Source organism: Neolamprologus multifasciatus, chromosome 11 (genome assembly GCF_963576455.1).
Source record: "Neolamprologus multifasciatus chromosome 11, fNeoMul1.2, whole genome shotgun sequence".
Classification (NCBI taxonomy): Eukaryota; Metazoa; Chordata; class Actinopteri; order Cichliformes; family Cichlidae; genus Neolamprologus; species Neolamprologus multifasciatus.
In genome coordinates this window covers 1,047,365-1,066,131 of record NC_140449.1, presented here as the reverse complement: position 1 = coordinate 1,066,131, position 18,767 = coordinate 1,047,365, and the positions used below count along the sequence as shown (strand labels likewise).

Here is an 18,767-nt window from a genome sequence, read left to right as displayed (position 1 = left end):
GGTACAGCTGTAGTGTGCAACAGAAACAAGATGTGTTTTGGGATTTCAGTATTGAAAATGCAATTTGGGAATGTGAAAATAATTGTGACTTTTTGAGTAAAGTCAGTAAAGTAGTTTTTTGAGTGTACTTAAGAATACATATATCATACACACATACATCGGAAACATCCATCACCAACGCGCGCACACACGTGTGTGTGTGTGCATTACTCCAATCAACGTTTTCCCGTCTATTTATCTACTTTATTTTGAAACACTTGCCTGGAAGTCATGTTGGTACAATTTCAAACCATTGACTGCAGCGCGAGCCCCGGGCTTCCAAATAAGGAATCCGGCTGTTGCTGCGCGCGGACACACAGGCAGGCAAGGACGCTCCAGAGCCGCGAGCTGGGGACGGCGGTTCCCGAGACACTCGCGAGCCCTCTTTGATGCGTCGCTCCATTCAGCGATCACATTCACCTGGAAGGCTGCGCGATCTGCGGACGAGAGAGAATTTCAGATTTGGAGAATAACTTTTTCTCAGAGGAAATCATAGAATTTGTGGAATTTAACTAAATAAAATATTACTGTCTTAAAAAGAGGATTTTATTTTCACAGTTAATGAAGAGCGGGGAATGTTATCTGTGGGAACAATGTAAGAAAATAACAGCGGCAGTCGGGATTTTTTGAACCTGTTTCTTGCATTGGGCGCGCAGTCGGAACTAGCAGACATCCAGAACTCCTGTCTGAGTTTTAACCTCCTCTTCATCCTAGTAATGTCACATGTATTGGGCTCATTATAGGAAGAGATTTCCGTTCATTATCATACGTTTTGTGGACTTATCTTAGGACTTACCGTCTTTTGGAATTGTCGAATCCCCCGTGAACGCACCGAGCTCTGACCATTGTCATTATGCATCAGAAGGACTGGTAACTTGCTCAAGGTAAATTCTTTCTCTATCCTTTAAAAAAATATAACTCTTGCTGCTAACTATGAAGTTTAAGGCACACATATGTCATCAGCACAGCTAGTTTCGACGTGTGTGCGCTTCTTGTTTTGTTTTGTGAATTCACATTAGGCGTTTTTTCCCCTTTTTTGTTGCCACAATAAAAGAGAAAAAAATGACCGAACTCGCAAAATACCTGTAGATTTATTGTGTGTTGCAACCCCCTGTACTGTCCAGTGTAGTTGAGGGTAGCGCTGTATGCTCAAGTCACACCCAACCGTGCTGCGCTCAGTCAGTCGCACCGCTGTGGACAGTCGCTGTCTGAGCTAGTTGGTGAGCCCCAGAGGATGGAAGAAGGCGCGTTCCTCTAGGGAGAAACCGCCACTTAACTCCGTGTAATTTAACAACTGGTCGCTCATTCACAGAGGTTAAACTGGAGCCAGAGCGTCATTTAGGGAATCCCGAGAATGAGTAAGGACAACTCTTATTCTGACGATCAGCAAAATTATTATTTTTTTTTTGTAAATATGCTTAACTTTACTTGTCTCGTTGCACACGCGCGTTATTAAACACGTATTCTCAGTGTTATTTTTTATGCATTTCTAGATACTGCGATATTAGAACCACCAGCTGAAATACAAATCTTATGCATTTTCAAAGCAGTGTGAAGCTTTGTCAGGGAGAGAGGGTTACATTTACACGCACTTATTCTGATTTGAGTTTGACATTAATGTTTTTAAACAAACAAACAGAAACAAATCCCCTGTACCTATCCACAGTGCTTACTGGAGTCTGCCTTATTTTAACATTATGGTATGAATAAAGACACAACCGGTCTAATCATCTTGTCCCCTTTTTGACATCATCTAGCCTATTTGTTTCCTCGAGCCCATTTTAATCCTGGATATAATAATGAATCTTTTTTATGCTTTATGGATTTTACTTGCAGTAAAACACAGCATATGTGCTCAAACTGTGTTTAGTAATAGGTGATGATAAAGCAGGGTGAAATTCTAGCAGAGGTGAAAGCAGAGACGGAGCAGGCACATGAGCGCTTTGAGCCCATCTCTGTGACAGTCAGTCTGCTATCACTCACTGACCGCCAGCAGTCCTATTTGCCAACAAAATGGGTTGTCATTCACTGTCCCCTTCTGGTGCAAGGAGCCTCCCTCATCTCTGCTACTGCTGCAATGTCCAGTCGTGGATATGCAGCATGAATGGTCGATGCTGTTTCTGTAAAACTTCAAAAATTGCATTATTATTATTATTATAACCATTATCATTGGATTTCCTTTACTTTAAAAATAGTTAAAGAGATAATTGCTCTTCTCTGCATATCAAAATATTAAACTCTGACATGTTAATTTTTCACATCATACTAATGGGGGGCGCTCTAAAACACAGCCCATCCTCGGATAAGACTTAAGTCATGAACCACACGACAGGGAGCATATAACCCCCACCCTTTAAGTTCCCTGTCCCTGAAAAACTGTACTGTATATTTTAATTTTAAAAAAAGTTTGGCATCTCAACAAGTGATCTAAGGTTGAATGACGTTATTGAAAAACAGCCAAAAAACTGTTGATACTGGGAATTCTTGAAGGCTTTGCACCTTCATATGTTTTATACTGAAATGTTGTTTCAACCCATGAAAATATCAGAACTCAGTGATTAATATGAAAGATTTGTATCAACATTTCTGCGCTTGAATCAATAACTGTTCAACAAGATATTGTGTAAAAGCCCTAAAGCAATAAAACACCATTGGAACTCAAAATAATGAAGTTCTTGTTGGCTTTGAAAAGCCCGATGCTGTGTATGCATTCCAGGTCAGATGCAAACAGAAGGCTTGAAAAGGTCACGTTATATTAAATACACCCTTGCCGCGTTGATTGCAAGTGTCGTCTGTGCATTATCATTTTAAACTCAACTCTCTGCTCTCCTTTATTGATGCATTTAACACATGTAAAATCCCCATCACTGTCAGGGACTTTAATTCAGCCGATCACCCCTCCAAGCTCACCGAACCTTACTTTGAACCCATGAAACTATCTCTGTTTAAGACATGTTCCATTCTCCAAAATCTCATGGTTGTTGTTTTAACACATTTTGACCTCTTCTTATTCTGGATTTTTAAGTTCAATGTTCAGATGACATGCTTGTGGGCATAGGTTAATTGGATAATCCAAATTGTCACTAGGTGTGAATGTGCGAGTGAATGAGAGCGCGAATGGTTGTCTGTCCCTGTGTGTTAGCTCTGCGACAGACTGGCGACCTGTCCAGGGTGTACCCCGCCTCTCGCCCTATGACAGCTGGGATAGGCTCCAGCGCCCCCCACGACCCTGAAAAGGAGAAGCGGAAGCGAATGGATGGATGGATGGATGTTCAGATGACTTAAATTTGTTAGCTCAGGTTAATAACCCTGGGAGGTCTATATCACGACTGCCAACCACAGCCACAACTGTCGGATAAAAGCAAAATATACTCTTTGGATTTTTTTTAAAGGGGTCAGTTAGAATCATTATAAGTTGTGATTTGGAAGAAAAAACGGGTTAGTAACAAAGCAAGCACTTTGTGACTGTGGAGAGGAAGAACTACCTTTTAACAGGAAAAGGCCTCCGTACACTACAGGGGCAAAGAAGCAGAATTGAGGGTCATATGTCAACACAGAATTAATTCTACTAAACAGTTTAACTACAAAAGAAACAAAATGGTTGTTTAGACCTTCCAAACACTGACTGTGTTTTTCTTTTGGTTTTGTCATTGAAAGACAAGTACTTGTTTATGCGACTGTGCCAACAAATCCTTCCAACGGGTGCCACAAAACTCAGCCGAGAGCCAAGTGTGTGATCCTTTGTAAGCATATGTATTTCTGAGACAGCGCCAGGTCTGAAAAGTCTTGTCTCACCCCCTCCCAGGTAGCGATATTAGCGGTCAGCTGTTTCTTCTTCGCGGGAAAGAGAGCAGATAACAGAAATAGACTCAACAGTAGTGCCCTGGCAGGCACGGCTGGCTCCGAGCCACAGGGATGAGACAAGGCAGCAACACAACGCGGGCCTTTTCAGAAGCATTCATGCATGTTTTTTTAGCCTACATGTCTCCCTTTGTTTCTGCATTTTACAGTCTCCTGCAGCTTTGGAAAACAACCGCACTGTCGACTTGTTCCCCTTCCCTAGTTCTTTGCATCCACTGATCGCTGTCTTTTCAAACAAAGCTGCAGTGTCCAAGGGTGTGTGTTCTATCAGAGAAGCTCATATCTGAATTTGTGACATCAGAGGGATGAAGAGGAAATAGTGAGTCGAGGGGAACAGAGGGAGCCATTGAGAGGGGAGATGAATAGATGGGTGACGAGGAGACAGTCTGTGGGACGATAGAAGATGCATTAAAGGCGAGCTAGAGACAGAGAGCTGTGTGACGTAGACACACAGTGCCTTTCTGCTGCCTCGGAGCTCCACAGATCACTTTTTGTGTGACACCCATTACGTTTTGGAGTAAATACACAGCAATCAGTCAGCAATGACAGGCTAGTCACACAGCGCTTTAAAGGTGAAACATGTCAGCATCCAATGTCCTGAAAGTTTCTAATGGCTTCTCAACAGTACTGTGGGGAGGATATCTTTGCTTGGAGTGACTTAGAGGTTGACCAGATCCTGCAAAACCATTGGTTCCCCTAATTAGGGACAAAATGAGGAGCTTGGGAAGGAGCTTAATGAGCCTTGGCCAATGTGTATGTGTGTGCGCGTGCAAGTGTGAGAGTGAAGGGGGAACTGGCTGACAACCATGTAACCGCCACACTGACTTAACACAACGTGTGAAGCAGGGCTTATGAAAATAGTTGGCTGACTTAGAGGTAGGTGTAGCTGTAGCTTGGAGGTCATGGCAGTGTGCGTTGTGGTCTGATGATTAGTTTGAGGCCAAATGCTGGCACTGACACCTTTCTCAGACACAATGTTTTTTTGTACATGACTCCTGACAAAAACAAGCACACTAAATAAAAACTTAGAGCAGGCATATACTCAGTGTATGACTTTTGACAAGCAGTGGGTATGCAGTCACAGACTCCGTTTAATGTGGTGGGGTCTGCCTGTTCTAAGGGAGATAATCACCTTACTTTTTGCACCTAAATTTAGCACCAAAATATAAATTGGATATAAACCATAAAAGGACGCTGTAAAATATTATTTTGATAGATATTTGCACTGTTTCTGCAAAGCTTTTATTGAAATGATGAGAGAAAAACAAAACAACAGCATGGTTTGTGATGGGAATCGAGAACCGCTTCTTACAGAAAACCAGTAGTCCAATTCCTTGGAATTGTCAGCCTGTCTGCCTATCGATCCTGCTTATTGGTTCTTGCACTGCTGCAATTAAACAAACATTTATTTTTTTAACTGCATCCAGAACACAAACAACCACATTGCTGCTAACCCAACTTTGGTTCTTTGCACAGGCAGCATGCTAATCCTAAACTAGCCAAGTAGCCAGACCCTGAACTTTAACAGGTAACAATCCTGTTGAAGCAGTCTCCTGCTACAGCCTCTATTCATGAGTCTAAAGCAGAATCACTTTTTTATGCTGGTTTTGTTTCACATTTGTGTCTGTGGTCATAATTGTTGCTGCTGTGCAAAGTGTTTTAACATCACAGCCTGTCAATCTGTGATTGGATATTGTTTTCAGGGTGAGAAAAGTCCTGCTTTTTAAGTGACGAGTGTTTATTCACTGTACCCCTGTTTATTTCTCTGCTCGTTTACAGACAGAATGACAGCCATCTTTAAAGCAAAGGCAGCGTGTTGTAATCACTTAATCATTCCTGTGCTGAGGTGTAAAAGCAGGAAAAGGTATCTGTTGTCTGTAAACAAGTGTCTGAAGAACAGAGGAGCAAAACTGAACTTAACTAAACTGAACTTAACTAAACTTCACTCTGTATACCACGAAGGTCAGCATCGGTGCACTGGTCACCAAATTTGTAGATTTCCTGAGTTTTTTTAAAACTGCGTGTTGAAATGACACAATGATACTACTAATATTAGTGATATTATTAGTATTATGATTACTACTACTAACAATAATAATAGTAGTAGGAATACTATGCCCAGTCAAGGGCAAATGGCAGATACCTAAACTCCAATAACCAGAGAGGATAAGCAATGAACTAAAGTGAGAAGAAAACAGATTAGTACTGGTACCACAGACTTAAAGGTGGTCAGTGGTATAATTAAGTCTTTGGTTAGGAAAGCATGTTTTGCAGTACTGGTTTATTGATTTATCCAAGGCATTTGCTCACCATTCCAAAGAAAGAAGGCTTCAGAGTATTGAGCTATCTGAATAAGCAACAACATGATTTTACCACTGCCTTTCACATTGAGGATAGTGTTGTTGAAACAGATTAAGGGCACCTGAGGCTTCAGTCTAAGTGAAACACAAAGATGACTGTCCTGGTGTTCTTTATTTTTAGGTCATTAGTTATATAATTGATGGGGAGAGACTCACGACTATGGAAGCCACCAACAAAATTGATGAGGACTTTCTGAGTAAACTGTGAATTCTTTTTTGTGCGTAAATCCAACCAAACAATAAACAAAAGCAAAATGAATTAAGTGAAAATGAAATGTAAAGAAAAAAAACCCCTCACTTTTGCAGAATCAGAACTTGAAGACCTGAAGACCGATTAGGTTAGGCAACTGAAACGATGAACTATATTTAAGTAAAATAAAACAACCACAGGGACCTGTACGTGGTTCGATTTATTTTATTGGGAATGTTAATGATGACATGATTATACACTGCACATCCTCTGTAATTGGAGGCACTTCCTCAGTTGCTACAGTTAGACAAGAACAAGTTCAGTCTGTCCTTGAATCCAGTCAAAAGAAACTTAAGTGCAGCTCTCAGGATATACAAAAGGCTGAATAACTGGTAGATTTTAACATTGCAAGCCAAACCAGCTGCTGCTGCATGCTTTCTTAAACACTTAAAAATTCAAATGAACTTGCATTAAAGCGACTGGACTACTTTTTAGGTTTTTTTTGAAGATGTTTCCCCTCTCATCCAAACACATTAAAAACATATTTTTTCACAGGGTGAAATCTTCAGGTGCATTTTGGAAAAGTGCCACGCAGATTCAACACTGGTAGCAAATGTTTAACACAGCACTGCCACTAATATACACTGGTTGGACATCTCCTTATATGCAGTAATAGGTTCACCCCCTACCAGTTATTTATAAGGCCATGCTGGAGTTGTCTAATTATGTGTCTGTTTCAGTTCAGTGTGATTTAAGATTAAAAGACTTCTCTTATCTGTCAGACCAGAACAGTTTTGGGTTGTTGTTGTTTTGCAGATATTGCTGAGCTGCATGGTAGCATTCTGTCCTGTCAGTGTTTGTTCTTCTTGCTTCCTTTGGCAGGCCTCTCCTTTAAATGAGTTCTGGGAACTTAGTAGACTTTTTCCATTTTTAGGCTTCATGCTCTTTAAACATTTAGGCAGCTCTCTGGAAAAGGTGTAGCCTTGAGGTGACTTTCAGTGTCTCTGTCCTAAAGGACATGCTGCTCATGAATACAGGAGCTGTTTTAGAAAGATGGGCAGTTTTTTTCATACACTGGGGGTAAAGTCAGACCAGTGCTACGCCCTAGACCTTGTTTGTTTTAGGCATTAAAAGGATTCAATTTGACTTCTGGTTAGCAGCCCATATTGGTGGAACCCTTGTGTAGTAGCAGTTACAGTATGTTGGATCTGCACTGCATGGCTGTGAGCTAAGGTCTTCTATTAGCACGATTCTCTTGGTTGATTGCTATTTTTATCTTCACGTTAGAAAGTGTGTAAGAGAAGCAGAGGAAACACCTTCACACCTCAGTCTGCTTCTTGGAAAACCCGTGATGACAAAAAGACCCAGCAGACTCTGTTTAATACACACACACACACACACACACACACATACATAGATAGTGTAAAAATAAAAAAAATATTAATATTAAAGGCTTAGCATGAGAGTTTTTTCTGTTTAGTCATTTCAGGTCAGAGCTGCTTGATAACTTGTGTTAAAGTCATCATTTTTTCTGAATTTCTATGTTTAAGTATGCTAATGAGGTATTATCCAAGTGTGCAAATGTGTGTGTTCTGGAGCAGAAACGTTAACATTACTCAGGTTCAATTTTATTCTTGACATTAGAATCATAAAAATGATAAATACTGTCAGCAAGTCATGGCTTTAGCAACATGTTCTGTAAATCAGACTTCCACCCACTCTGTAAAAACACACACAGGAATAAAAATGCAATTTCTGGAAGTAAGTGTTGTAGATTTTTACTAAAAAAAAAAAAAAAAAGAAAAGAATTTGTTGATATCACAGTTGATTTCTCACATAAAAAGAGTTATTTTATAATATTTTAAATATGCAAATTAGAAATGATTAAATGGCTGCGTAGTTACTAATTTGCACAAATATCCAACAAATATATTAAGGTAAATTTGTATTTTGGACATTTTATTTCCACTAATTAAAGAAAAGAACAAAAAACAAACAGATGCCTTAAATAGGCAACACAAAACATCAGAATGGACCAATGGAGAAAGTGGACTTTGGACATACTGAGATTGTTACCCAACTGCATCAACATACATGCAAAAAATGTAGCATCCCACATGTGAAAAGTAAGTACAACAATGGGACATGCTTTTTGTGTGTCACAGTTTGATTTGAAACTGGATTTTCAGCTGCTCAGACATTAAGCTGGGGTTTGAATATTATTTTATAATGTGAGGCTTCTGTTTGCACTCTGAGACTTTGGGACGTTGTGAAATCAGAACATCGGTTTCTTCAATATTTCTCTGTTTTTATCAACCTTATTTCTTTGGTTGAACCTCTTGGTTAGTCGGGAATTCAGACATATGTGGCTCATTCTTAAAATGTCTGTTTTCAGTGTTTTAATCAATGCGTGCCTTTTTTCATTCAAAAGGAAATCACAAAAATGTGAAGAAAAGCTTCTGGCAAAAATCTGCAGGTATTAGCTGAATGTTCAAAGGTTTCATTATAACTGAACAGACCAAGCTTTCAAAAGAAGCCCAACTTATCTTCACGACCACGGCATCTCTTTCCCTCTGTCGTGCTGCGAGTTAAAGAAATGCCACAGAAATGAGCCACATGCACGTAGGCCTGTTCATGGCATTTCCCCCCCACGCACATACTGCACACAGACACCTTGCTTGTGAATTCACAGATGGTTCACTCTGCTTCCTCCACAGATTTCTCAGCAGTAGTGTGACCCTCCTATTGGCTAAAAATATGAGTTCTTATCAACACATTATGCTGCAATTTCTGCACTTTCCAAACTCCTGGCACTTCATTAATTAATTCATTAAATAATCATAGCTCCATGCGTAGTCTCAGAAGCATTTTCATAAGCGTTTTGTTTGATAAATCACCTCTCTGGCTCATTTTGTATAGCCACATATGAAATAATGATCATATGTCTGCACATATGCGTGTGTCTGATGTCTGTTTGCTTAAATGCAGACAGCTCTGCTGATCTTTTTCAGCATATTTCAAGAAAACAGGCACAGGTAGTTTCACAGCATGGGATGAAATGATCTTTTCTTCATCCTTTGTGATGAGACAGAGGGAAATCTTTGATCTGGAGTGGCTAGATAATCATCCGTAGCTAAGCCCTGATTTCCATCTCTATTCAACTCTCCCCTGGAAGCTCCACGAGCAGCCATCAACACTGGAACTAATCAGGGTTATTACCACTCTCCCCACTGAACGGCACACTTCTCCAGATGTAGGATCCGCTACGCAGGACTGAATAGCAGCGATATTGTTTTTCATGTTGATGCTGTACAGCGCATTGCCTATTTGCTGAACAGTCGGGCCGATAAGAAAACAAACAAAGAGGTAGACGATTTCTAAAATATGTTCTTCCTACCTTGTTTGAACGTTTATATTTCTATTTAAAACATCTGACATCTGATCCGAGAGTTCATTGTAGAGTAGTTTTACCTTCAGTGAAGATTTGCTCTGTTTTAAAACCTCCTTTAAGTCGAACTTTAAGGTCTGACCTCGAGTGATGGTTCTTCTTTTCTTTGTAGCTCGTGCCAGTGTTATTTGTGTTTAGGGGTAAGGAATCCTAACAAACCGAGAGGAAAGGATGGCTTCCAAAGTGTAATTTAGATGTGAACTAATGTAAGGATATTTAGCAAGAGTCCACAGCATCAAAGTAGGCAAATTCAAGTTACATGATTGCTTAAGGCAGCTCACAAGTTTCAAGTTGGATTCAATTTACTCAGGTCTCTTCGACGAATCCTCGTGATCAAAGGGTTTTACATAAAGGACGATCAGAGAGTGTCCCAGCTCATGTGTGGGATATGTTAGTGTATGCTTAAAGTCAGCTCTCGTGTTAGAAAAATATCATCTTTACATTTGTGTCCACCTCTCATATCTAAAGCTTTAGATTTACACTAGATTTATGCTCCGGTTTTGTGATGTCATTTCATGTGAATCTTGTTCATTTAATCAATATTAATAGTTCAATACAATAAAATGATACCCCAGCTATCCCGCTCTATTCTGACCAAACGATGCCATCCTCGTGGAGTCTGTTTCTGACAAAGGCCCAGCATCCTTTTGCCCAGAACTGCAATGTATGAAAAGATTTTGGAAAATTAGAAACATATGTGTTAACTTATATGAAATTATCCATGCATTTAATATTTATTGTATCTTTTTAAAATGTCTTAAGAATAAATCTATAGAGAATAGGCATTTCTATTAGTTTGACTTTTCTCTAATTTTACCAATTTTTGTCAATAATTTAAAAAGATGCTTTAAAAAACTCTGTGAAATTATAGTAATTATTTGAACAGTGTATTAATTCATGTAAATGCTGTACGCTTTTTTATGGTGAAAACAATTAAATACATTTATGTAAAATCATAGAAACTATATTTACTGATATCTTTTTCTCATTGCATCAAAATTCACATATTTATATATACAGTATCAACTAATATTGTGAAATTACATATTTTTGTTCTCCTAGCATACATTTAGAGGTCATCTGGCAGCAATTTGTCATCTTTGGAAATTTTTTTTGTCTTTTCCGAAATGGAAAACATGTGGCCTTAAAGCGCTGACTTTCCAATCTGCCATTGTCAGCTGTGCTGTACAACAGCTCTGCTGAAGTGAAGCATTTATTTGTGACCCCTCCACGTTTCACCTCATTACATCTACGATGTTGTTTTATTGCACTTACACGATGCTGCAGTTGGATACTGAGCTCGGCATATTTTGTCTACTTGAGCACTTGTTAATTTGCTGTTATGCCCCTTCATGTGGAGCTAACAGTGGGCTAAGTAAGACAATTAAGAAAACAAGCTAGATCAGAATAACTGACATTTCTTATTTCACATTTTTTATTTTCCCTTATTTCATTTCTTATAAATCACTTTGTCCTTTTCCCCCACAAATCTTTTTTTGTACAAATATCTCATTTTCTTTGCTCTCCTCTATTGTCTTCTTAAATTTCTCTTGTCCTTTGTCTTACTTCTTTTTTTCCCTCTTCCTCATTTTTCTCTTAGATCTATAGTGCTTGATTTAGCTCTCCTCCTTTTTCATCATCTCCCTCTTCAACCTCACAAGTTTTCTCTTCTCAAATTTTGATCATCTGTGCTCTTTTCTTCTGAGAGCCATTGCTCTTAATGCTGCTTTCTCGTCCTCCCTTGCCCTTTCATCTTCTTCCAGCTCTTCTTCTCTCCCCTCCTCTCCTCTCCTCCCTGTGTGATGGATGGTGTGGGTCAGCATGTATCCTCTGACAGTGATAGCCTCTGTCAACTGTTCAGTGTCTGTGGCCCTCAGTGTTTTCCCTCTTTCCCTCCACAACTTTATCGTAGGTCTTTTCAGGTCATTGACTTAAGAGAAGTGGAAGAAGAGTGTTATTTGCTACTGTCTCACTTCCGTCCCAAAGAAACGGGAGATTTAATCCTGAGGGATGGTACAGCCAGTGGCTATAGACTCGGCTTCTGTTACAGTAAAAGCTGCTCGCTGCAGCTCTTTCCTATTTTCCCTGAACAATTCACATTAACTCCAGTGCGTCCAACAAGACCACAGTCTTTCAGAAAAAATGCAAATTTGAGAAAAAACTGGTAAGATTGTTTTAAAATAAACCCAGGCAATTTGTGAAATTATGCTTGTAGACATATTGAAGGGTTTCATAAGGTTAACTTTAATTACCAACACCAGAAATATTAAATCTACTCTATTTATTTTGTTGGCTTAAAATAAGGAATACAGAGATTAAATCCAACTTAATAAAATTTAGTAACACTGGCGACCTAAAAAATAAAAAATAATTCTTAAAGAGTAAGTTCACCACAGCTGCAAATGTGAACAACTGTAAGAACCAGAAAATGTGTAATTTCATTTTACCTCAACAAAAATACGTAAAATAAAGTACACAGCATTGTCAAACTGAACAGCTAACATCTTTCTCCCAGTATACCCAGTCTCTCTCCGCCGCACATGTCCAAACCAGCTCAGTCTCTCCTACTTTAGCCCTTAACCATCCAACCTGAGCTGCCCCTCTGATATACTCCCTACTAATCCTGTCCATAATAGTGGCTGTCAGCAATGGAGCCAAAAGGTCACCCTGACTCTTCTTAACCATCTTGCCTTTCTTGCCTGTAGATATGAGGCCAAATGCTTTCAAGTTTAGGGCATGTGGTGACTGTGAATATGAAAAAGTAGTGATGAAAATAGTATGTGTATGTATATGATTTTGTTACAGCTACTGATCTGAAAAAAGACACAGTCATGATTTCCTGGACACATTCCTGGGGTAACAGAACTGCAAATAGTTCATGTAAGGCCATTAACAAATGACTGGAATTTATGTAATGTGAATAGAATTCATCTATTCATCTTGAAGACGCAAATTTACTATTTTCTTTGTGTGTGTGTGTTTGGTCTTTACCAGCTTGCTGGTGAACTCTGTTAGTTTTAGCAGCTCGTCTCTAATGTTGCTGATGTTTGATGCAACATCTTTTAAGAGAATTCTCTCAGAGCCATCTGCCATTTGACGTGAGGTTAATGAGAGCAGGCTTAAAACCAAAACAATCAACAAAAAGTAACTGTTAAAGCTCTTATAGAGTTATTGTTTTGTGCCCTGCAACACTTCACACAGTTTTCAGTTTTCCTTTAGCACGTGTAAAACTGGCGGTCTTAGCTGTTGTCGTGTTCAGTGACTAGTTAGTCACTGTGTTTTAATAACCCTAGACTTCAGGTGGATGTGATTTAGATCATCTGTAAATAAAAATCTCAGTCCTAAATTAAAGGCTCTCTGCATAAATATCTGTAAAACTGTAGATGGCACCTGCAAGTAAAGTGCACCTGTGGTAGCTAGCATCATCCAGAACAGCTTGGTGTATTACATATTATTGTATACGTATGTTATTGAGGATTCATGTGGCGTCATGATAATGAGAAAGTAATTATACAAAAAACATCTCATAAACTAAATATTTTGGTTGCTAGAAACAGAAAAGACTTCATTAAAGATTCAAATTTATTAATTGCTTTTAAATTTTTGTAACATTTAATATTATTTAGTAATATTGTATTAGCGTGCTATAATTAGTAGCTATATTTTACCATACTGGATTATCTAAAAAAGATATTAAGAGTAAAATAAAGGTCAAGTATATTAAATGTTCATTTTATAAATATTCTCAGCAAAATACAGATACTTAGTAAAACCCAGGCCATATTTATGTTAGTTAGCTCACAGTTTTTTGTGTTCACTAACCAGAAGGAACCTAGCTTGGTGGTTCGATTCTAAATCCTCTGTAAATCATGTCCTTTTCCTGAACTTTGCTCATCAAAAAATAAATCAATCAGTTATCTTTGTCAACATGGAATAACAGATAATTAGCATTGGGGGCTATATGAGATAGACTCCTTTGGGTCATGTTGGCTAGTGTGGCTGGTAGCTTTTATGTAGTGAAAGAGACACACTCAAGAAAGAAGAGAAAGAAATCAACCTTGAAATCTAAGCGTAAATTGAAAATACACATAGAAAAATGGTAGTCAACAGCGACTCCTCTGTTTCTCTGAAAGAACATCTTGGCTAAAAAACTGCTCGTGTCTGCTATTCCACTGAGGATCTGCTGAGCTATTACTTCTCAGCATGGTTCACCAGCTGCTCCTCAGTAGACAGGAGACACTCCAGAGGGTCATTTTCACTGCTCCAGAAAATTGTTGGCTGCCCACTTTTCTCCCTTGAGGACATTTACAGCTTTCAATGCCTCAGTAGCCAAGAGTATCTTTAAAGTCTTGTTTCACCGGGGATGTTACCTGTTTGAAATGTTGCCATACAACACTGGTCTATCCAATCAAATTGACTAGACTCAAACACAGCTTTTAATCTGAAGCGCTAAATATGCTGCACATTTGCATTTACAGGTGAACAATATTGAGAAGAGCCTTCTTTTTTGATCAGTGTTGTAAACAGTGTGCCTCTGATCTCAGCTACAGTAGTGACAGCTCTGTTGGCCCCCCAGAGTTTTAGACACCAACCTTCTGTGGAGCAAAATATCATATTGCAGTCGTGAGCATGACTCCGGGTCAAAGAGAGCACCGTGTGGGCAAAAAGTGACAAAAGGCACCAAATTAAGAATCTGTTGTCCCGCTTCCCCCTTCTCTGGTGTCTAATGAAGACTGAATGTGTTGGAAGTGATTTTTGTTGTTGGCCTTTAATTTACCCTCTCCACCATCTGCCCTCTCTGGAGTAGTCTCTGAATGCTTCATCTCTGCCTGTGCTGAATGAGCAGATTAGATTTTTTTTTAATGTTGATGAAGTTTGAGTTTCTGCAGCTGGCACTGTTTTCACTGTCTGTTCAGCCACTGCTCATGCTAACTACCCAAGTCTTTCATTTCTGCCAAAGAAATGGGAAACAACATGCCTCACTTGCTGCACACTCAATGATTTTTCTTAGTGAAAGAACCATTTTCAGAACACCAAATGTTAAAAGTTTTATGAGCTAGCTATACTTTCCATCAGCATAAGAGCAGCAAAACAGACTGTAATTTCAATGAAAATACCACAGCCCATTACTTTAATGTAGGGCCACGTAGCAGAAATAACATGCGGACCAAAATAAGGGTTTTGTGAAAACGGAGAAACTGAAAGTTTGGTGCAGGAAACAGAGACGCAGCTCACTGTAAAAAGAAAGTGCTTTGTGAGTAAAAGAAGGGTGCAGGTAGCTGCCACAGGCTCACTATACATTGATGAAGTGGGCCTGTCAATGTGTGTAATCAGCCATGTACACCCTGGCCAGCCATCAGGGACACACAATCACAGAGTGATATAGCACACACACACACACACACACACCTACACACACACACACACACACACAGAAAGCCATGCACAAATTCTCACTCAAGATCCATTAATTCACTGTAGATATTAAGCATCGGCGAGGCCTTATTACCAGCAGGGAAAAGTGCCCCGAAGCCTGTAGGAGCCCAGGTTTGAGCTTTCTTGCTCCATAACTCGTCTATTCCCAGATTTCATAGACTTTATTTGGGTATGTCCACTCAAATATATTTACCAATTCACACAGACAGTACAAAAAGATGGCTAACCCACCAATTGGTAACCAATACTAATTGATTACTGATGTTGTGTTATGAAGTCTGAACATTTCCACAGTTCCGTTTTGGTGGATCCAACTAGCGTGTCAGCTATGGATGCAGCCAGTGACCATATCACGGACAGCACATAAAGCCCATAAAGTATTTACCAAGGTTACAGAGCACAGAGGCTGCCTTCCCTCCACAACATGTTCTCATCCCAAAACATAACATACCAACGCTATGTGACAACCCGTCTGTATGTTACGCATATGGAAACATGAGAACTGTTTGGAATGAATCTACACATGTACATCTAATTGTACACCCTACATTTATTTTACTTTCTCATCATGAATCACTTTGGAAAGAACTATCTGATAGGGTTAAGGTTGTGGTTAGGGTTAGGGCTGGAATACACGCCTGGATCCGTGTTACCGCCGGGAGTGTCACCTTTCGCGTTCCTATGGGACGCCTCGGGACGTGACAAATCGTAGGTATGTTACACATTGGGAATGAGAATGCTCTCCCCTCCAACCTCTATTTGTTTCTGGGTTGCCCCTGCTGGCCAGTGGAAAGAATGCATGTTTAAATGCTTTCATATTGGCATCAGTTTTTAGAACCTGAAGATATGTCACTGATTTTAAACTGCCTATGCCAACTCATTTTCACTTTTTAAATTTTTTTATATGAAATAAAAATGCCATGTGCAACTGATTTAGTACCTGTCAATGAAAGCAGCCATACCTATAGGGGAAGAGCTAAAAAAAAAACCTACGCCATATATTTGTTATGTAGGGGTAAATGATTGCATAGCTGCAAGAAATAAATCTCTTTATTAACAGTGTTTAACATTTTTTCAGTAAAAGTGAGTGATATTTCAGCCAGTTGTCAGTTCCAGTGCTTCACATACTTTCTCAAGACTTACTTGCTCCTCTGCTCAGAGGTGTCGGTGGTGTGAGCCACAGGCTTCTGCAAAATCAAATGTCAAGAAAAAAATGTCCTACTTGAAGAGTGACAAAGCCCTGGAGTATCTTTTTTAAGCAACTATCATTAAGATCAAGATTAGACTTTCACGCTCAGATATATGAGTAGAAAGAGCCAAAGGACTACAGTAAGAATTCACAATATGCTTCAGGCAGAAGATAAGTTACTATTAATAGAGGCAGACATGGGAAGTTAACAGTGCAACACAAAATATCACAAAATAAATTACAGACTTGTGAGATGTTAGAAGGCAACAAATCTCATACAGTGTCAAGTAAATGTAGATTTTATATGAATGCAGTCAGTGTTATATACTGAATATTAAAGGTGTGCATGACCCTGTGTGAAATGCATGTATGTTGTGGGACATGTTTGGTTAAATCAGTCAGGAGGTGCTCAGGGGGGTATGTGTGAGTTGTTTATGTATATTTAGCCAAAGGGTCCATATGGAAGGTTGAGAGGGTATCATAAACCCATTACTTGGGGGAGGGATGTGCTGTGTGGACTTTCTATCCCCTTCCCTCAGGAAATGATTGTGGAAAAACTCCACAAATAGTAGCTGGCATTGGGTAATTGTGCCCTAAAGGCGTGTCGTGGTATTTTATTTTTTTATTTTATTTTATTTATTTATTTACTTACTTCTGCGCTGAAGAATCACACCAACAGCCCGCAGGCGTTTAAAATGAGCGCAGCATAGAGAGCGACTGCAGGGGGATAGATAGAGGCAGAAGAAAAAGAGATGACAAAGACAGAAAGGAAAGCGGTGCTGAGAATCGTGTGACAGGTTTCCAGTGAAACTCAGTTGTCAGCTGGGGTGATGCATTCATTTCAGCCTCCTAGTGGTAATTACAGGGAGGACATGTGGGGATTGAGGTGTCCTGATGTCTGCTGTTATCAACAATGAAGATGTGCAAACACAGTCACAGGGTGTCATTACCCTGTGGACACTTCTCCAACAATTTTTTCATGGCCTTTAAGGTGTTGTGGATAAATACAACAAAATAAAAGCAGTACTGATACCACTAAAAAGAAGATTTATTCATAACACACGGGAAAAGACTCAGGGAAACCGAGTTAATGATAAAAACAATTAAAACGATAACAATAAAAAACAATAAAAAATCTGAAAACCATAAATTTCACACCCGAGCCTCAACTCTCGCGGCTCGGTACCAAACGTCTCACGAACCAGTCCCAGTCCGTGGCCGGGGGACCACTGCTGTAGACCATCTTTGACCTTGACTGGCGGTGCTGATTCGGAGTAAGTGTGGCTGCCTTACAGGTCCATGTTATATTGCCAGTTGTTAGCTGTGTTGTGAAATCTGGCCAAATCAGGCCCAGACAGCAGTTACCATAAGCTATGAGCCGGGATATGGCAGTCTTAGCTTTAAAACACCCAAACTGGAAGAGTGGCTCCAGCATATTTTAGACACAATCAAAGTCCTTGGAACAAATAAAATAATTCTCAGAACTTTCAAACTCCAAGGTCTGTGGAGGAGGACTCAAGTTCAAGGAGCATAAAGCATACCACCTCTTGGGAGGTGATAGGGAATTCATAATATGTCCATCCACCTAACTAAGCATAACCACTTCGCAGTCGGGGGTTAAGGTGGGACTGGGCTGTATCCCAACTGTCATAGGTGGCACCTATGACAGCTGTTACATCTTGTACAGCTCAGCAGTTCATCACATGCTCCACACAGAGATACAGACAAAGCTATTAATGCCCTGTTTATGTGCTTATGTGTATATGTTTAGGTGTATATTCTAAAGGTTAAGGACAAATATACTTTAAAGATGAAAACATAACATTATTGCATTAAGTATTACATTATCAAATGTGGAAATCTGTGCTACAGTTTTTGAAATTTCTGTCCAGCTTAAATGTTTTTAAGAGACGACTGAGTAAATCAGAAAAAAACTGAAAAAGAGCAGAAATTGTTTTTTTTCCACTGACTACACTGAAAGGCAATGTGACAACAAGTTTCAACTACTAATCAAATGTATGAACAAATATTTAGGATTAGTTTATTTCAAGTCAAACAGGTAACCAGTGTCACTTTTCCAGATCTGTAGCTCTATTTGTGCTGGGAGATATCTTTTTTCAAGCTAAATGTATTATTTGTCTCATTAGAAGTGACTTCTTGTAAACCAGCATCCAATGGTCAGAGCCTGTGCTTTCACTCCAAGCTACAGCAAGATTACAAATACATTTTTCATTAAGTACTTTT

General features: G+C 39.4%; 1 protein-coding gene across 15 annotated transcripts in view; it reads left to right on the top strand.

The window, feature by feature from the left end:
- Nucleotides 1–321: 321 nt before the first annotated feature.
- The window catches only part of adgrb1a (adhesion G protein-coupled receptor B1a), a 192,402-nt gene continuing 173,956 nt past the window's right edge, over nucleotides 322–18,767 (top strand). For 9 of the 15 annotated variants that reach the window (XM_085176680.1, XM_085176675.1, XM_085176678.1 and 6 more), the window contains exon 1: nucleotides 323–923. The gene's annotated coding sequence lies outside the window, so the exon portion shown is untranslated. The other 6 variants (XM_085176673.1, XM_085176681.1, XM_085176674.1 and 3 more) reach the window with 2 other exon arrangements.